This window comes from Pseudophryne corroboree, unplaced genomic scaffold, assembly GCF_028390025.1.
Source record: "Pseudophryne corroboree isolate aPseCor3 unplaced genomic scaffold, aPseCor3.hap2 scaffold_149, whole genome shotgun sequence".
NCBI lineage: Eukaryota > Metazoa > Chordata > Amphibia > Anura > Myobatrachidae > Pseudophryne > Pseudophryne corroboree.
In genome coordinates this window covers 859840-877833 of record NW_026968120.1, presented here as the reverse complement: position 1 = coordinate 877833, position 17994 = coordinate 859840, and the positions used below count along the sequence as shown (strand labels likewise).

At 40.2% G+C, this 17994-nt stretch overlaps 1 non-coding gene and 2 pseudogenes across 1 annotated transcript; 2 read left to right on the top strand and 1 right to left on the bottom strand.

Moving 5' to 3' along the window:
* The first annotated feature begins 260 nt into the window (after positions 1-260).
* Positions 261-439, top strand: LOC134998606 (U1 spliceosomal RNA; annotated as a pseudogene).
* Positions 440-6320: 5881 nt separating this feature from the next.
* Positions 6321-6483, top strand: LOC134999192 (U1 spliceosomal RNA). The gene has a single exon (XR_010201352.1). It is a non-coding gene; the product is annotated as a U1 spliceosomal RNA (small nuclear RNA).
* A 2082-nt stretch (positions 6484-8565) lies between these two features.
* On the bottom strand, positions 8566-8744 carry LOC134998587 (U1 spliceosomal RNA; annotated as a pseudogene).
* Positions 8745-17994: the final 9250 nt, after the last annotated feature.

Sequence of the window (17994 nt, the reverse complement as noted above, 5' to 3'; positions counted from 1 at the left end):
GGATGACATCGCCATATGCAAATCCATCTGCTGCAGGCCTTCCCCCAGGAATGCTTGCACTAGTTGTTGCATTTGGTTTGTTGTTTGGGGGTGCTTCAGTATTAGGCAGCCTTCTGCCCTCCCATGTTCATCTGAAAATATGTGTTCTCCCTGCAGTTGTTGTCCCCAGATGAGAGTTCCCTTGTGCTGCCTCAGTTGAATCTCCTTTACTTGACAGAGATGTGCCTGAGCAGCGGCCCTCCCCAGCCCTATCCCAAATCATACTTATTTTGCATCGGAGATACCATGGTCATGAAGACTGTTCTCCCAGGGTGCGGTTCATTCATTGCATTCTGGGTATGCTGACCCCTGTGATTTCCCCAAATGTGGGAAACTCGACTGCATTATTTAATGCGAACTAGGGGTCATCCAAGCACCGCAAAAGGCCGCCATGCCCTGCATACCCCTTTTCTCTTTTCATAAGCAGACGAGGTTTGAAGCCAACTTTGACCCACTGCTTGGATGACATCACTTGCTGCCTTTCCAATGAAGCAAGTTTAATTTAATAATAGGTGAAAAACCATCCCTACAAAGGTGTTAATCAGAGACTTGGCTTTGTGGACACTTTTCAGAGAACAAATTTGTTAGTATAAAAATAAAGCCAGAAAATGAAGAGCTGTTTAATCACTCAATTGGATTTTTCTGCCAGCATATTTCTTTTTCTCTGCAACCCACTGCTAAATTGTTCTTCCTAGCTGTTTTTATAAAATCACTGAATCAAATCTAACTCTGATTACATTAGAGAAGGCCAGGTACCCTACACCATAACAGGGGGTTTGAAATTTTGACTTGTCTACTTAAAGATCACCAAAATCTGATAACAAGGTCAATTAAGTCCCTTGGTGGGATTGAACCACCAACCTTTTGGTTAATAGCCTTACACACTAACTGCTTGCGCCACAGCGACACTTTGCAAAAGAACATACTGACAAAGGCTAATAAGCATTCATCTAGAACGATTCCTAGAAACATTTTAAAAAGTCAATAATGTGGAGAGTTTTTGTAAGATGTTTCTTCCATCAACCAATGAAGAAACACATTGGTACTTTCCCATGATGAGTGAGTGCTTCAGGATCTCTTGCACTTACATGTGCAGCAGAGTACTGTAATGGAAGCATGCTGGGTCCATAACCCAGAGGTAGGCAGATTGAAACTATCCTCTGCTATATGCATTTTTTTTGTTAATTAAAGTAATCCAAAACTGGGATTGATATTTTTGCTCTTTTATTTTTACTTAAAGTACAATAACTTTTACCATTTTAATTTGTTTTAATAGTATATTGACAGTATTGTTTTCTTTCAAAAATCCTATTAATTTTCTTTACCCGATTATTAAAATGGTAATTGACAAAAACAAACTACATTGTCACCAGAAGAGCAATACAAAATGTACAAGTGATATAGTAAAATCATCTTTCCAGCTTGAATTTCAATGATGCATTGGGGCAACGATTTTGTGAGAAACATCTTCACCCTTAAATAAAGATGTTCTTAATTCCTTACCTGTGTGCTAATTAGATATCACCTTGTTTTCACATTAAACAGACTTCCACATGAGAAAACAGCAAAGATGCAGTGGCGTTAATGTTTCCTGGTGTCAACCTGTATTATTTCCGTAGATATTGAAATGAGGATGCATCTTGCTGCCTTTCCAATGAAGCAAGTTTAATTTAGTAATAGGTGAAAAACCATCCCTACAAAGATGTTAATCAGATACTTGGCTATGTGGACACTTTTCAGAGAACAAATTTGTTATCATAAAAATAAAGCCAGAAAATGAAGAGCTGTTTAATCACTCAATTGGATTTTTCTGCCAGCATTTTTCTTTTTCTCTGCAACCCACTGCTAAATTGTGCTTCCTAGCTGTTTTTTTATAAAATCACTTAATCAAATCTAACTCTGATTACATCAGAGAAGGCCAGGTACCCTACACCATAAGAGGGGGTTTGCAATTTTGACTTGTCTACTTAAATATTACCAAAATCTGATCACAAGGTCAATTACGTCCCTGGATGGGATTGAACCACCAACCTTTTGATTAATAGCTGAACACACTAACCGATTGCGCCACAGAGACACTTTGCGAAAAGTACATACTGACAAAGACTAATAAGCATTCATCTAGAACGTTTCCTAGAAAAACTTTAAAAAGTCAATAATCTGGAGAGTTTTTGTAAGATGTTTCTTCCAGCAACCAATGAAGAAACACATTGGTACTTTCGCATGATGAGTGAGTGCTTCAGGATCTCTTGCACTTACATGTGCAGCAGAGTACTGCAATGGAAGCATGCTGGGCCCATAACCCAGAGGTAGGCAGATTGAAACTATCCTTTGCTATATGCATTTTTTTTTTGTTCATTAAAGTAATCCAAAACTGGGATTGATATTTTAGCTTTTATTTTTACTTAAAGTACAATAACTTTTACCATTTTAATTTGTTTTAATAGTATATTGACAGTATTGTTTTCTTTCAAAAATCCAATTAATTTTCTTTACCCGATTATTAAAATGGTAATTGACAAAAACAAACTACATTGTCACCAGAAGAGCAATACAAAATGTACAAGTGATATATTAAAATCATCTTTCCAGCTTGAATTTCAATGATGCATTGGGGCAACGATTTTGTGAGAAACATCTTCACCCTTAAATAAAGATTTTCTTAATTCCTTACCTGTGTGCTAATTAGATATCACCTTGTTTTCACATTAAACAGACTTCCACATGAGAAAGCAGCAAGGATGCAGTGGCGTTAATGTTTCCTGGTGTCAACCTGTATTATTTCAGTAGATATTGAAATGAGGATGCATCTTGCTGCCTTTCCAATGAAGCAAGTTTAATTTAGTAATAGGTGAAAAACCATCCCTACAAATATGTTAATCAGATACTTGGCTTTGTGGACACTTTTCAGAGAACAAATTCGTTAGCATAAAAATAAAGCCAGAAAATGAAGAGCTGTTTAATCACTCAATTGGATTTTTCTGCCAGCATATTTCTTTTTCTCTGCAACCCACTGCTAAATTGTGCTTCCTAGCTGTTTTTTTTATAAAATCACTGATTCAAATCTAACTCTGATTACATCAGAGTAGGCCAGGTACCCTACACCATAAGAAGGGGGTTTGAAATTTTGACTTGTCTACTTAAAGATCACCAAAATCTGATAACAAGGTCAATTACATCCCTGGGTGGGATTGAACCACCAACCCTTTGATTAATAACCAAACACTAACAGATTGCGCCACAGAGACACTTTACAAACGTACATACTGACAAAGGCTAATAAGCATTCATCTAGAACGTTTCCTAGAAAAACTTTAAAAAGTCAATAATCTGGAGAGTTTTTGTAAGATGTTTCTTCCATCAACCAACGAAGAAACACATTGGTACTTTCCCATGATGAGTGAGTGCTTCAGGATCTCTTGCACTTACATGTGCAGCAGAGTACTGCAATGGAAAAATGCTGGGCCCATAACCCAGAGGTAGGCAGATTGAAACTATCCTCTGCTATATGCATTTTTTTTTGTTAATTAAAGTAATCCAAAACTGGGATTGATATTTTTGCTCTTTTATTTTTACTTAAAGTGCAATAACTTTTACCATTTTAATTTGTTTTAATAGTATATTGACAGTATTGTTTTCTTTCAAAAATCCACTTAATTTTCTTTACCCTATTATTAAAATGGTAATTGACAAAAACAAACTACATTGTCACCAGAAGAGCAATACAAAATGTACAAGTGATATATTAAAATCATCTTTCCAGCTTGAATTTCAATGATGCATTGGGGTAACGATTTTGTGAGAAACACCTTCACCCTTAAATAAAGATTTTCTTAATTCCTTACCTGTGTGCTAATTAGATATCACCTTGTTTTCACATTAAACAGACTTCAACATGCGAAAGCAGCAAGGATGCAGTGGCGTTAATGTTTCCTGGTGTCAACCTGTATTATTTCAGTAGACATTGAAATGAGGATGCATCTTGCTGCCTTTCCAATGAAGCAAGTTTAATTTAGTAATAGGTGAAAAACCATCCCTACAAAGGTGTTAATCAGAGACTTGGCTTTGTGGACACTTTTCAGAGAACAAATTTGTTAGCATAAAAATAAAGCCAGAAAATAAAGAGCTGTTTAATCACTCAATTGGATTTTTTTGCCAGCATATTTCTTTTTCTCTGCAACCCAATGCTAAATTGTGCTTCCTAGCTGTTTTTATAAAATCACTGAATCAAATCTAACTCTGATTACATCAGAGAAGGCCAGGTACCCTACACCATAACAGGGAGTTTGAAATTTTGACTTGTCTACTTAAAGATCACCAAAATCTGATAATAAGGTCAATTACGTCCCTGGGTGGGATTGAACCACCAACCTTTTGGTTAATAACCATACACACTAACTGATTGCGCCACAGCGACACTTTGCAAAAGTACATACTGACAAAGGCTAATAAGCATTCATCTAGAACGTTTCCTAGAAACATTTTAAAAAGTCAATAATGTGGAGAGTTTTTGTAAGATGTTTCTTCCATCAACCAATGAAGAAACACATTGGTACTTTCCCATGATAAGTGAGTGCTTCAGGACCTCTTGCACTTACATGTGCAGCAGAGTACTGTAATGGAAGCATGCTGGGTCCATAACCCAGAGGTAGGCAGATTGAAACTATCCTCTGCTATATGCATTTTTTTTTGTTAATTAAAGTAATCCAAAACTGGGATTGATATTTTTGCTCTTTTATTTTTACTTAAAGTACAATAACTTTTACCATTTTAATTTGTTTTAATAGTATATTGACAGTATTGTTTTCTTTCAAAAATCCAATTAATTTTCTTTACCCGATTATTAAAATGGTAATTGACAAAAACAAACTACATTGTCACCAGAAGAGCAATACAAAATGTACAAGTGATATATTAAAATCATCTTTCCAGCTTGAATTTCAATGATGCATTGGGGCAACGATTTTGTGAGAAGCATCTTCACCCTTAAATAAAGATTTTCTTAATTCCTTACCTGTGTGCTAATTAGATATCACCTTGTTTTCACATTAAACAGACTTCCACATGAGAAAGCAGCAAGGATGCAGTGGCGTTAATGTTTCCTGGTGTCAACCTGTATTATTTCTGTAGATATTGAAATGAGGATGCATCTTGCTGCCTTTCCAATGAAGCAAGTTTAATTTAGTAATAGGTGAAAAACCATCACCACAAAGGTGTTAATCAGAGACTTGGCTTTGTGGACACTTTTCAGAGAACAAATTTGTTAGCATAAAAATAAAGCCAGAAAATGAAGAGCTGTTTAATCACTCAATTGGATTTTTTTGCCAGCATATTTCTTTTTCTCTGCAACCCACTGCTAAATTGTGCTTCCTAGCTGTTTTTATAAAATCACTGAATCAAATCTAACTCTGATTACATCAGAGAAGGCCAGGTACCCTACACCATAAGAGGGGGTTTGAAATTTTGACTTGTCTACATAAAGATCACCAAAATCTGATAACAAGGTCAATTACGTCCCTGGGTGGGATTGAACCACCAACCTTTTGGTTAATAGCCTTACACACTAACTGATTGCGCCACAGCGACACTTTGCAAAAGCATATACTGAAAAAGGCTAATAAGCATTCATCTAGAACGTTTCCTAGAAACATTTTAAAAAGTCATTAATGTGGAGAATTTTTGTAAGATGTTTCTTCCATCAACCAATGAAGAAACACATTGGTACTTTCCCATGATGAGTGAGTGCTTCAGGATCTCTTGCACTTACATGTGCAGCAGAGTACTGTAATGGAAGCATGCTGGGTCCATAACCCAGAGGTAGGCAGATTGAAACTATCCTCTGCTATATGCATTTTTTTTGTTAATTAAAGTAATCCAAAACTGGGATTTACATTTTTGCTCTTTTATTTTTACTTAAAGTACAATAACTTTTACCATTTTAATTTGTTTTAATAGTATATTGACAGTATTGTTTTCTTTCAAAAATTCACTTAATTTTCTTTTCTGTGTGCTAATTAGATATCACCTTGTTTTCACATTAAATAGACTTCCACATGAGAAAGCAGCAAGGATGCAGTGGCGTTAATGTTTCCTGGTGGTAGTGGGGGACTGTGTTTGTGCTTTCCTCTGGTCAGCTCTGGTAAAAGTCAGATTTCTTTGTCTCAGATCTTCCTCTAGCCTTGTTCTTCTTTCGAGAGTTCCCTTGTGCTGCCTCAGTTGGATCTCCTTCACTTGACAGGGGCGTACCCGAGCAGCGACCCTCCCCAGCACTAGCCCAACTCCTACTTACCTGCCAGGTGAGATACTATGATCATGAAGGTGCTTCTCCCAGGGCAAGGCTCACCCATTGCACTCTGGGTGTGCTGCTCCTGCGATTTCCCCAAATGTGGGAAACTTGACTGCATAATTTGTGTTTCCCCTGGTCGGCTCTCGTATAATTCAGATCTCTTTGTCTCAGGTCTCTCTCCAGCCTAGTTTGCTGTCTGTTTCCACTTCTCTTTTCTTAAACCGCTCCCTTCTATGCCCTTGCGCACCTTAATTAAATCTAACTCTGATTACGTCAGAGAAGGCCAGGTACCCTACACCATAAGAGGGGGTTTGAAATTTTAACTTGTCTACTTAAAGATCACCAAAATCTGATCACAAGGTCAATTACATCACTGGGTGGGAACCTTTTGGTTAATAGCCCATGTAAGTGCAAGAGATCCTGAAGCACTCACTCATCATGGGAAAGTACCAATGTGTTTCTTACAAAAATTCTCCAGATTATTGACTTTTTAAAGTTTTTCTAGGAAACGTTCTAGATGAATGCTTATTAGCCTTTGTCAGTATGTACTTTTGCAAAGTGTCGCTGTGGCGCAATCAGTTAGTGTGTATGGCTATTAACCTAAAGGTTGGTGATTCAATCCCACCCAGGGACGTAATTGACCTTGTTATCAGATTTTGGTGATCTTTAAGTAGACAAGTCAAAATTTCAAACCCCCTCTTATGGTGTAGGGTACCCAGCCTTCTCTGATGTAATCAGAGTTAGATTTGATTAAGTGATTTTATAAAAAACAGCTAGGAAGCACAATTTAGCAGTGGGTTGCAGAGAAAAAAAATTATGCTGGCAGAAAAGTCCAATTGAGTGATTAAACAGCTCTTCATTTTCTGATTTTATGTTTATGCTAACAAATTTGCTCTCTGAAAAGTGTCCACAAAGCCAAGTCTCTGATTAACACCTTTGTAGGAATGGTTTTTCACCTATTACTAAATTAAACTTGCTTCATTGGAAAGGCAGCAAGATGCATCCTCATTTCAATGTCTACTGAAATAATACAGGTTGACACCAGGAAACATAAACGTCACTGCATCCTTGCTGCTTCCTCATGGGGAAGTCTGTTTAATGTGAAAACAAGGTGATATCTAATCAGCACACAGGTAAGGAATTAAGAAAATCTTTCTTTATGGGTGAAGATGTTTCTCACAAAATTGTTGCACCAAGGCATCATTGAAATTAAAGCTGGAAAGATGATTTTAATATATCACTTGTATATTTTGTACTGCTCTTCTGGTGACAATGTAGTTTGTTTTTGTCAATTACCATTTTAATAATAGGGTAAAGAAAATTAAGTGGATTTTTGAAAGAAAACAATACTGTCAATATACTATTAAAACAAATTAAAATGGTAAAAGTTATTGTACTTTAAGTAAAAATAAAAGAGCAAAAATATCAATCCCAGTTTTGGATTACTTTAATTAACAAAAAACAATGCATATAGCAGAGGATAGTTTCAATCTGCCTACCTCTGGGTTATGGACCCAGCATGCTTCCATTACAGTACTCTGCTGCACATGTAAGTGCAAGAGATCCTGAAGCACTCACTCATCATGGGAAAGTACCAATGTGTTTCTTCATTGGTTGATGGAAGAAACATCTTACAAAAACTCTCCAGATTATTGACTTTTTAAAGTTTTTCTAGGAAACGTTCTAGATGAATGCTTATTAGCCTTTGTCAGTATGTACTTTCGCAAAGTGTCTCTGAGGCACAAACAGTTAGCGTGTTCAGTTGTTAACCAAAAGGTTGGTGGTTCAATCCCACCTAGGGACGTAATTGACCTTGTTATCAGATTTTGGTGATCTTTAAGTAGACAAGTAAAAATTTCAAACCACCTCTTATGGTGTAGGGTACCTGGCCTTCTCTGATGTAATCAGAGTTAGATTTGATTAAGTGATTTTATAAAAAAAACAGCCACGAAGCACAATTTAGCAGTGGGTTGCAGAGAAAAAGAAATATGCTGGCAGAAAAATCCAATTGAGTGATTAAACAGCTCTTCATTTTCTGGCTTTATTTTTATGCTAACAAATTTGTGCTCTGAAAAGTGTCCACAAAGCCAAGTATCTGATTAACACCTTTGTAGGGATGGTTTTTCACCTATTATTAAATTAAACTTGCTTCATTGGAAAGGCAGCAAGTGATGTCATCCAAGCAGTGGGTCAAGGTTGGCTTCAAACCTCGTCTGCTTATGAAAAGAGAAAAGGGGTATGCAGGGCATGGCGGCCTTTTGCGGTGCTTGGATGACCCCTAGTTCGCATTAAATAATGCAGTCGAGTTTCCCACATTTGGGGAAATCACAGGGGTCAGCATACCCAGAATGCAATGAATGAACCGCACCCTGGGAGAACAGTCTTCATGACCATGGTATCTCCTATGCAAAATAAGTATGATTTGGGATAGGGCTGGGGAGGGCCGCTGCTCAGGCACATCTCTGTCAAGTAAAGGAGATACAACTGAGGCAGCACAAGGGAACTCTCATCTGGGGACAACAACTGCAGGGAGAACACATATTTTCAGATGAACTTGGGAGGGCAGAAGGCTGCCTAATACTGAAGCACCCCCAAACAACAAACCAAATGCAACAACTAGTGCAAGCATTCCTGGGGGAAGGCCTGCAGCAGATGGATTTGCATATGGCGATGTCATCCAAGCAGTGGGTCAAAGTTGGCTTCAACCCTCGTCTGCATATGAAAAGAGAAAAGGGGCGTGCAGGGCATGGCGGCCTTTTGCGGCACTTGGATGACCCCTAGTTCGCATTAAACACCTCCACCCTCCGTCGGTGTGGGGCTCATGTTGGCTATGCCCCAGCCCCTGAAGGATTCAAGCTGATTTCTTGCAGCAGCTGGGCACTGTAACAGCTCCAGAGCTGCTCTGTAAGGCAAGTAAAAGGGTGTGGGCCCTGCAGCACTACCTGTAGTTCGCATTGTGCGAGACCCCTAGTTCGCATTAAACACCCCCACCCTCCTTCGGTGTGGGGCTCATGTTGGCCATGCCCCAGCGCCTGAAGCATTCACGCTGATTTCTTGCAGCAGCTGGGCACTGTAACAGCTCAAGAGCTGCTCTGTAAGGCAAGTAAAAGGGTGTGGGCCCTGCAGCACTACCTGTAGTTTGCATTGTGCATTGGAAGGCACAAAGTAAGCAGACGGGAGGAGAAGTCAGGATAGTGCACAAGGGTATAGACGGGAGGGGCTCAAGAAAAAAGAAGTGGAAACAGACAGCAAACTAGGCTTCCAATGCACAATGCAAACTACAGGTAGTGCTGCAGGGCCCACACCCTTTTACTTGCCTTACAGAGCAGCTCTGGAGCTGTTTAATCACTCAATTGGATTTTTCTGCCAGCATAATTTTTCTCTTACGTCCTAGAGGATGCTGGGGACTCCGTAAGGACCATGGGGGATAGACGGGCTCCGCAGGAGACATGGGCACTTTAAGAAAGACTTTAGATCTGGGTGTGCACTGGCTCCTCCCTCTATGCCCCTCCTCCAGACCTCAGTTTACTACTTTGCCCAGAGGAGACTGGGTGCTTTTCAGGGAGCTCTCCTTAGTTACCTGACAGAAAGTATATTTGTTAGATTTTTTTATTTTCAGGGAGCCTGCTGGCAACAGACTCCCTGCATCGAGGGGCGGAGGGGAGAGATGCACACCTACTTCTGTGAGTTGATAGGCTCTGCTTCTTAGGCTACTGTACAGCATTAGCTCCAGAGGGATCGGTACGCAGGTCTCACCCTCGCCGTCCGTCCCAGAGCCGCGCCGCCGTCCCCCTCGCAGAGCCGGAAGATAGAAGCCGGGTGAGTATGAGAAGAAAAGAAGACTTCAGAGGCGGCGGAAGACTTCATGATCTTCACTGAGGTAACGCACAGCAGTAAAGCTGTGCTCCATTGCTCCAATACACCTCACACACGGCAGTCAGTGTAAGGGTGAAGGGCGCAGGGGGGACGCCCTGGGCAGCAATATAGACCTCTCTTTGGCAAAATAAATATATATGCAGCTAGGCACTGTATATATATATAAGAGCCCCCGCCATTTTTTTACTATATTTGAGCGGGACAGAAGCCCGTCGCTGAGGGGGTGGGGCTTCTCCCTCAGCACTCACCAGCGCCATTTTCTCCACAGCACCACTGAGGGGAAGCTCCATGGACTCTCCCCTGCTTATACCACGGTAGAAAGAGGGTCTTAAAGAAGAGGGGGCACATAATTAGGCGCATATATATATGGAAATACAGCGCTACTGGGTAAACATAAAATGATTGTGTTTTTTTCCTGGGTCATATAGCGCTGGGGTGTGTGCTGGCATACTTTCTCTCTCTGTCTCTCCAAAGGGCCTTGTTGGGGAACTGTCCTCAGATAAGAGGATTCCCTGAGTGTATGGTGTGTCGGTACACGTGTGTCGACATGTCTGAGGTAGAAGGCTCTCCTAGAGAGGAGCAGGAGCAAATTAATGTGGTGTCTCCATCGACAACGCCGACACCTGACTGGATGGATATGTGGAATGTTTTAAGTGCTAATGTAAACTTATTACACAAGAGATTAGACAAAGCTGAAGCTAGGGAACAGTCAGGGAGTCAACCCATGCCTGTCCCTATGTCGCAGGGACCTTCGGGGTCTCAAAAGCGCCCACTATCCCAAATAGTTGACACAGATACCGACACGGATTCTGACTCCAGTGTCGACTACGATGATGCAAAGTTACAACCAAAATTGGCTAAATGTATTCGATATATGATTATTGCAATAAAAGATGTTTTGCACATCACAGAGTCCCCTGTCCCTGACACGAGGGTACACATGTATAAGGGAAAGAAACCTGAGATAACCTTTCCCCCCTCACATGAGTTGAACGAATTATGTGAAAAAGCTTGGGAATCTCCAGACAAAAAGCTGCAGATTCCCAAAAGGATTCTTATGGCGTATCCTTTCCCGCCAATGGACAGGATACGGTGGGAATCCTCCCCTAGGGTGGATAAAGCATTGACACGCTTATCCAAAAAGGTAGCGCTGCCATCCCAGGATACGGCTACCATCAGGGACCCTGCTGACCGCAAGCAGGAGGTTACCCTAAAGTCCATTTACACACATTCTGGTACCTTACTCAGACCGGCAATTGCGTCGGCCGAGGTTGTAGCGCGGTGGCAGCATGGACAGATACCTTATCAGCAGAGATTGAGACCCTAGATAAGGATGCTATGTTATTAACCATAGGGCATATAAAAGATGCTGTCCTATATATGAGAGATGCTCAAAGTGACATTAGTCTACTGGGTTCTAGAATAAACGCTATGTCGATTTCTGCTAGACGAGTCCTATGGACCCGGCAATGGACAGGTGATGCCGACTCAAAAAGGCATATGGAGGTTTTACCTTACAGGGGAGAGGAATTGTTTGGGGAAGGTTTCTCGGACCTTGTCTCCACAGCTACAGCTGGTAAATCAAATTTTTTGCCTTATATTCCCTCACAGCCTAAGAAAGCACCACATTATCAAATGCAGTCCTTTCGATCACAGAGAAACAAGAAAGTACGAGGTGCGTCCTTTCTTGCCAGAGGTAAGGGCAGAGGGAAGAAGCTGCACAACACAGCTAGTTCCCAGGAACAGAAGTCCTCCCCGGCCTCTACAAAATCCACCGCATGACGCTGGGGCTCCGCTAAAGGAGTCCGCCCAGTTGGGGGCACGTCTTCGAGTTTTCAGCCACATCTGGGTTCATTCGCAGGTGGATCCCTAGGCAATAGAAATTGTTTCTCAGGGTTACAAGCTGAAATTCGAAGAGGTGCCTCCTCGCCGGTTTTTCAAATCGGCCCTACCATCTTCTCCCCAGGAAAGGGAGATAGTGTTAAATGCAATTCACAAATTGTATCTTCAACAGGTGGTGGTCAAGGTTCCCCTGCTTCAACAAGGAAAGGGAAATTATTCGACCCTGTTTGTAGTCCCAAAACCGGACGGTTTGGTCAGACCCATATTAAATTTAAAATCCCTGAACCTATACTTGAAAAGGTTCAAGTTCAAGATGGAATCGCTAAGAGCGGTCATCGCCAGCCTAGAAGGGGGGGATTTTATGATATCTCTGGACATAAAGGATGCATACCTTCATGTACTCATTTATCCACCTCATCAGGCGTACCTAAGATTTGCGGTACAGTATTGTCATTACCAATTTCAGACGTTGCCGTTTGGTCTCTCCAGAATTTTCTCCGAGAATTTTCACCAAGGTAATGACGGAAATTATGGTGCTCCTGCGAAAGCAAGGTGTCACAATTATCCCGTACTTGAACGATCTCCTCATAAAAGCGAGATCAAGAGAGCAGTTGCTGAACAGCGTATAACTTTCATTGAAGGTGTTACAGCAAAACGGCTGGATTCTCAATATCCCGAAGTCGCAGTTGGTTCCTACGACTCGTCTGACTTTGCTTGGGCATTATTCTGGATACGGACCAGAAAAGGGTTTATCTTCCGATAGAAAAGGCCCAGGAACTCATGACTCTGGTCAGGAACCTATTGAAACCAAAACAGGTGTCAGTGCATCACTGCACTCGAGTCCTGGGAATGATGGTGGCATCATACGAGGCCATTCCCTTCGGCAGGTTCCATGCGAGGATCTTGCAATGGGACCTACTGGACAAGTGGTCCGGGTCACATCTACAGATTCATCAGTTGATCACCCTGTCCCCCAGGGCCAGGGTATCTCTCCTGTGGTGGCTGCAGAGTGCTCACCTTCTAGAGGGCCGCAGGTTCGGCATTCAGGACTGGATCCTGGTGACCACGAACGCGAGCCTCCGAGGTTGGGGAGCAGCCACACAGGGAAGAAATTTCCAAGGTCTTTGGTCAAGTCAGGAGACTTGTCTTCACATCAACATCCTGGAGCTAAGGGCCATATACAACGCCCTATGTCAAGCGGAGACCTTACTTCGCGACCAACCAGTTCTGATCCAGTCAGACAACGTCACCGCAGTAGTTCATGTAAACCGCCAAGGCGGCACAAGGAGCAGAGTGGCGATGGCGGAAGCCACCAGAATTCTTCGCTGGGCGGAGAATCATGTAAGCGCACTGTCAGCAGTGTTCATTCCGGGAGTGGACAACTGGGAAGCAGACTTCCTCAGCAGACACGACCTACATCCAGGAGAGTGGGGACTCCATCAGGAAGTCTTCGCACAGATTGCAAGTCGGTGGGGACTGTTCCAGATAGACATGATGGCGTCCCGCCTCAACAAAAAGCTACAGAGGTATTGCACCAGGTCAAGAGACCCTCAGGCAGTAGCTGTTTAAACAGCTCTTCATTTTCTGATTTTATGTTTATGCTAACAAATTTGCTCTCTGAAAAGTGTCCACAAAGCCAAGTCTCTGATTAACACCTTTGTAGGAATGGTTTTTCACCTATTACTGAATTAAACTTGCTTCATTGGAAAGGCAGCAAGATGCATCCTCATTTCAATGTCTACTGAAATAATACAGGTTGACACCAGGAAACATTAACGCCACTGCATCCTTGCTGCTTTCGCATGTGGAAGTCTGTTTAATGTGAAAACAAGGTGATATCTAATTAGCACACAGGTAAGGAATTAAGAAAATCTTTATTTAAGGGTGAAGGTGTTTCTCACAAAATCGTTGCCCCAATGCATCATTGAAATTCAAGCAGGAAAGATGATTTTAATATATCACTTGTACATTTTGTATTGCTCTTCTGGTGACAATGTAGTTTGTTTTTGTCAATTACCATTTTAATAATAGGGTAAAGAAAATTAAGTGGATTTTTGAAAGAAAACAATACTGTCAATATACTATTAAAACAAATTAAAATGGTAAAAGTTATTGTACTTTAAGTAAAAATAAAAGAGCAAAAATATCAATCCCAGTTTTGGATTACTTTAATTAACAAAAAAAAATGCATATAGCAGAGGATAGTTTCAATCTGCCTACCTCAGGGTTATGGGCCCAGCATGTTTCCATTGCAGTACTCTGCTGCACATGTAAGTGCAAGAGATCCTGAAGCACTCACTCATCATGGGAAAGTACCAATGTGTTTCTTCGTTGGTTGATGGAAGAAACATCTTACAAAAACTCTCCAGATTATTGACTTTTTAAAGTTTTTCTAGGAAACGTTCTAGATGAATGCTTATTAGCCTTTGTCAGTATGTATGTTTGTAAAGTGTCTCTGTGGCGCAATCGGTTAGTGTGTTTGGTTATTAATCAAAGGGTTGGTGGTTCAATCCCACCCAACGATGTAATTGACCTTGTTATCAGATTTTGGTGATCTTTAAGTAGACAAGTCAAAATTTCAAACCCCCTTCTTATGGTGTAGGGTACCTGGCCTACTCTGATGTAATCAGAGTTAGATTTGAATCAGTGATTTTATAAAAAAAAAGCTAGGAAGCACAATTTAGCAGTGGGTTGCAGAGAAAAAGAAATATGCTGGCAGAAAAATCCAATTGAGTGATTAAACAGCTCTTCATTTTCTGGCTTTATTTTTATGCTAACTAATTTGTTCTCTGAAAAGTGTCCACAAAGCCAAGTATCTGATTAACATATTTGTAGGGATGGTTTTTCACCTATTACTAAATTAAACTTGCTTCATTGGAAAGGCAGCAAGATGCATCCTCATTTCAATATCTACTGAAATAATACAGGTTGACACCAGGAAACATTAACGCCACTGCATCCTTGCTGCTTTCTCATGTGGGAGTCTGTTTAATGTGAAAACAAGGTGATATCTAATTAGCACACAGGTAAGGAATAAAGAAAATCTTTATTTAAGGGTGAAGATGTTTCTCACAAAATCGTTGCCCCAATGCATCATTGAAATTCAAGCTGGAAAGATGATTTTAATATATCACTTGTACATTTTGTATTGCTCTTCTGGTGAAAATGTAGTTTGTTTTTGTCAATTACCATTTTAATAATCGGGTAAAGAAAATTAATTGGATTTTTGAAAGAAAACAACACTGTCGATATACTATTAAAACAAATTAAAATGGTAAAAGTAATTGTACTTTAAGTAAAAATAAAAGCTAAAATATCAATCCCAGTTTTGGATTACTTTAATGAACAAAAAAAAATGCATATAGCAAAGGATAGTTTCAATCTGCCTACCTCTGGGTTATGGGCCCAGCATGCTTCCATTGCAGTACTCTGCTGCACATGTAAGTGCAAGAGATCCTGAAGCACTCACTCATCATGGGAAAGTACCAATGTGTTTCTTCATTGGTTGCTGGAAGAAACATCTTACAAAAACTCTCCAGATTATTGACTTTTTAAAGTTTTTCTAGGAAACGTTCTAGATGAATGCTTATTAGTCTTTGTCAGTATGTACTTTTTGCAAAGTGTCTCTGTGGCGCAATCGGTTAGTGTGTTCAGCTATTAATCAAAAGGTTGGTGGTTCAATCCCATCCAGGGACGTAATTGACCTTGTGATCAAATTTTGGTAATATTTAAGTAGACAAGTCATATAGCAGAGGATAGTTTCAATCTGCCTACCTCTGGGTTATGGACCCAGCATGCTTCCATTACAGTACTCTGCTGCACATGTAAGTGCAAGAGATCCTGAAGCACTCACTCATCATGGGAAAGTACCAATGTGTTTCTTCATTGGTTGATGGAAGAAACATCTTACAAAAACTCTCCAGATTATTGACTATTTAAAGTTTTTATAGGAAACGTTCTAGATGAATGCTTATTAGCCTTTGTCAGTATATACTTTTGCAAAGTTTCGCTGTGGCGCAATCAGTTAGTGTGTACGGCTATTAACCAAAAGGTTGGTGGTTCAATCCCACCCAGGGACGTAATTGAACTTTTTATCAGATTTTGTTGATCTTTAAGTAGACAAGTCAAAATTTCGAAAACCCCTGTTATGGTGTAGGGTACCTGGCCTTCTCTGATGTAATCAGAGTTAGATTTGATTCATACTGTTAACTGGGTAGTATATCACAAGTTATACGGTGTGATTGGTGTGGCTGGTATGAATCTTGACCTTGGATTAACAAAAATCCTTTCCTCGTACTGTCTGTCTCCTCTGGGCACAGTTTCTCTAACTGAGGTATGGAGGAGGGGCATAGAGGGAGGAGCCAGTGCACACCCAGATCTAAAGTCTTTCTTAAAGTGCCCATGTCTGCTGCGGAGCCCGTCTATCCCCCATGGTCCTTACGGAGTCCCCATCATCCTCTACGGACTACGAGAAAAAAAAATTACCGGTAGGTTTAAAATGTTATTTTTTTCTCTGCAACCCACTGCTAAATTGTGCTTCCTAGCTGTTTTTTATAAAATCAGTTAATTAAATCTAACTCTGATTACGTCAGAGAAGGCCAGGTACCCTACACCATAAGAGGGGGTTTGAAATTTTGACTTGTCTACTTAAAGATCACCAAAATCTGATGACAAGGTCAATTACATCCCTGGGTGGGATTGAACCACCAACCTTTTGGTTAATAGCCCATGTAAGTGCAAGAAATCCTGAAGCACTCACTCATCATGGGAAAGTACCAATGTGTTTCTTACAAAAATTCTCCAGATTATTGACTTTTTAAAGTTTTTCTAGATGAATGATTATTAGCCTTTGTCAGTATTGACTTTTGCAAGGTGTCTCTGTGGCGCAATCGGTTAGCATGTTTGGCTATTAACCAAAAGGTTGGTGGTTCAATCAGAGTTAGATTTGATTAAGTGATTTTATAAAAAAACAGCTAGGAAGCACAATTTAGCAGTGGGTTGCAGAGAAAAAAAAAATGCTGGCAGAAAAGTCCAATTGAGTGATTAAACAGCTCTTCATTTTCTGATTTTATGTTTATGCTAACAAATTTGCTCTCTGAAAAGTGTCCACAAAGCCAAGTCTCTGATTAACACCTTTGTAGGAATGGTTTTTCACCTATTACTGAAATAAACTTGCTTCATTGGAAAGGCATCAAAGATGCATCCTCATTTCAATGTCTACTGAAATAATACAGGTTGACACCAGGAAACGTCACTGCATCCTTGCTGCTTCCTCACGGGGAAGTCTGTTTAATGTGAAAACAAGGTGATATCTAATCAGCACACAGGTAAGGAATTAAGAAAATCTTTCTTTGTGGGTGAAGATGTTTCTCACAAATTGTTGTCCCAATGCATCATTGAAATTCAAGATGGAAGATGATTTTCATATATCACTTGTACATTTTGCATTGCTCTTCTGGTGACAATGTAGTTTGTTTTTGTCAATTACCATTTCAGTAATAGGGTAAAGAAAATTAAGTGGATTTTTTAAAGAAAACAATGCTGTCAATATACTATTAAAACAAATTAAAATGATAAAAGTTATTGTACTTTAAGTAAAAATAAAAGAGCCAAAATATCAATCCCAGTTTTTGATTACTTTAATTATAAAAAAAAAATGCACATAGCAGAGGATAGTTTCGATCAATCGACCTCTGGGTTATGGGCCCAGCATGCTTCCATTGCACTACTCTGCTGCTCATGGAAGTGTAAGAGATCCTGAAGACTAAATTGATTAAAGGCCTAAAAGTACTGGACTATAAGGAAAGACTTACTAGGCTGAATATTTATACACTAGAAAAGAGGTGCCTAAGAGGAGATATTATTAATATCTTCAAATATGTAAAGATACATAACAAAGAGTTATCAGAGGAATTATTTATTAAAAGAACACGTGGTCACTCGCTGCGACT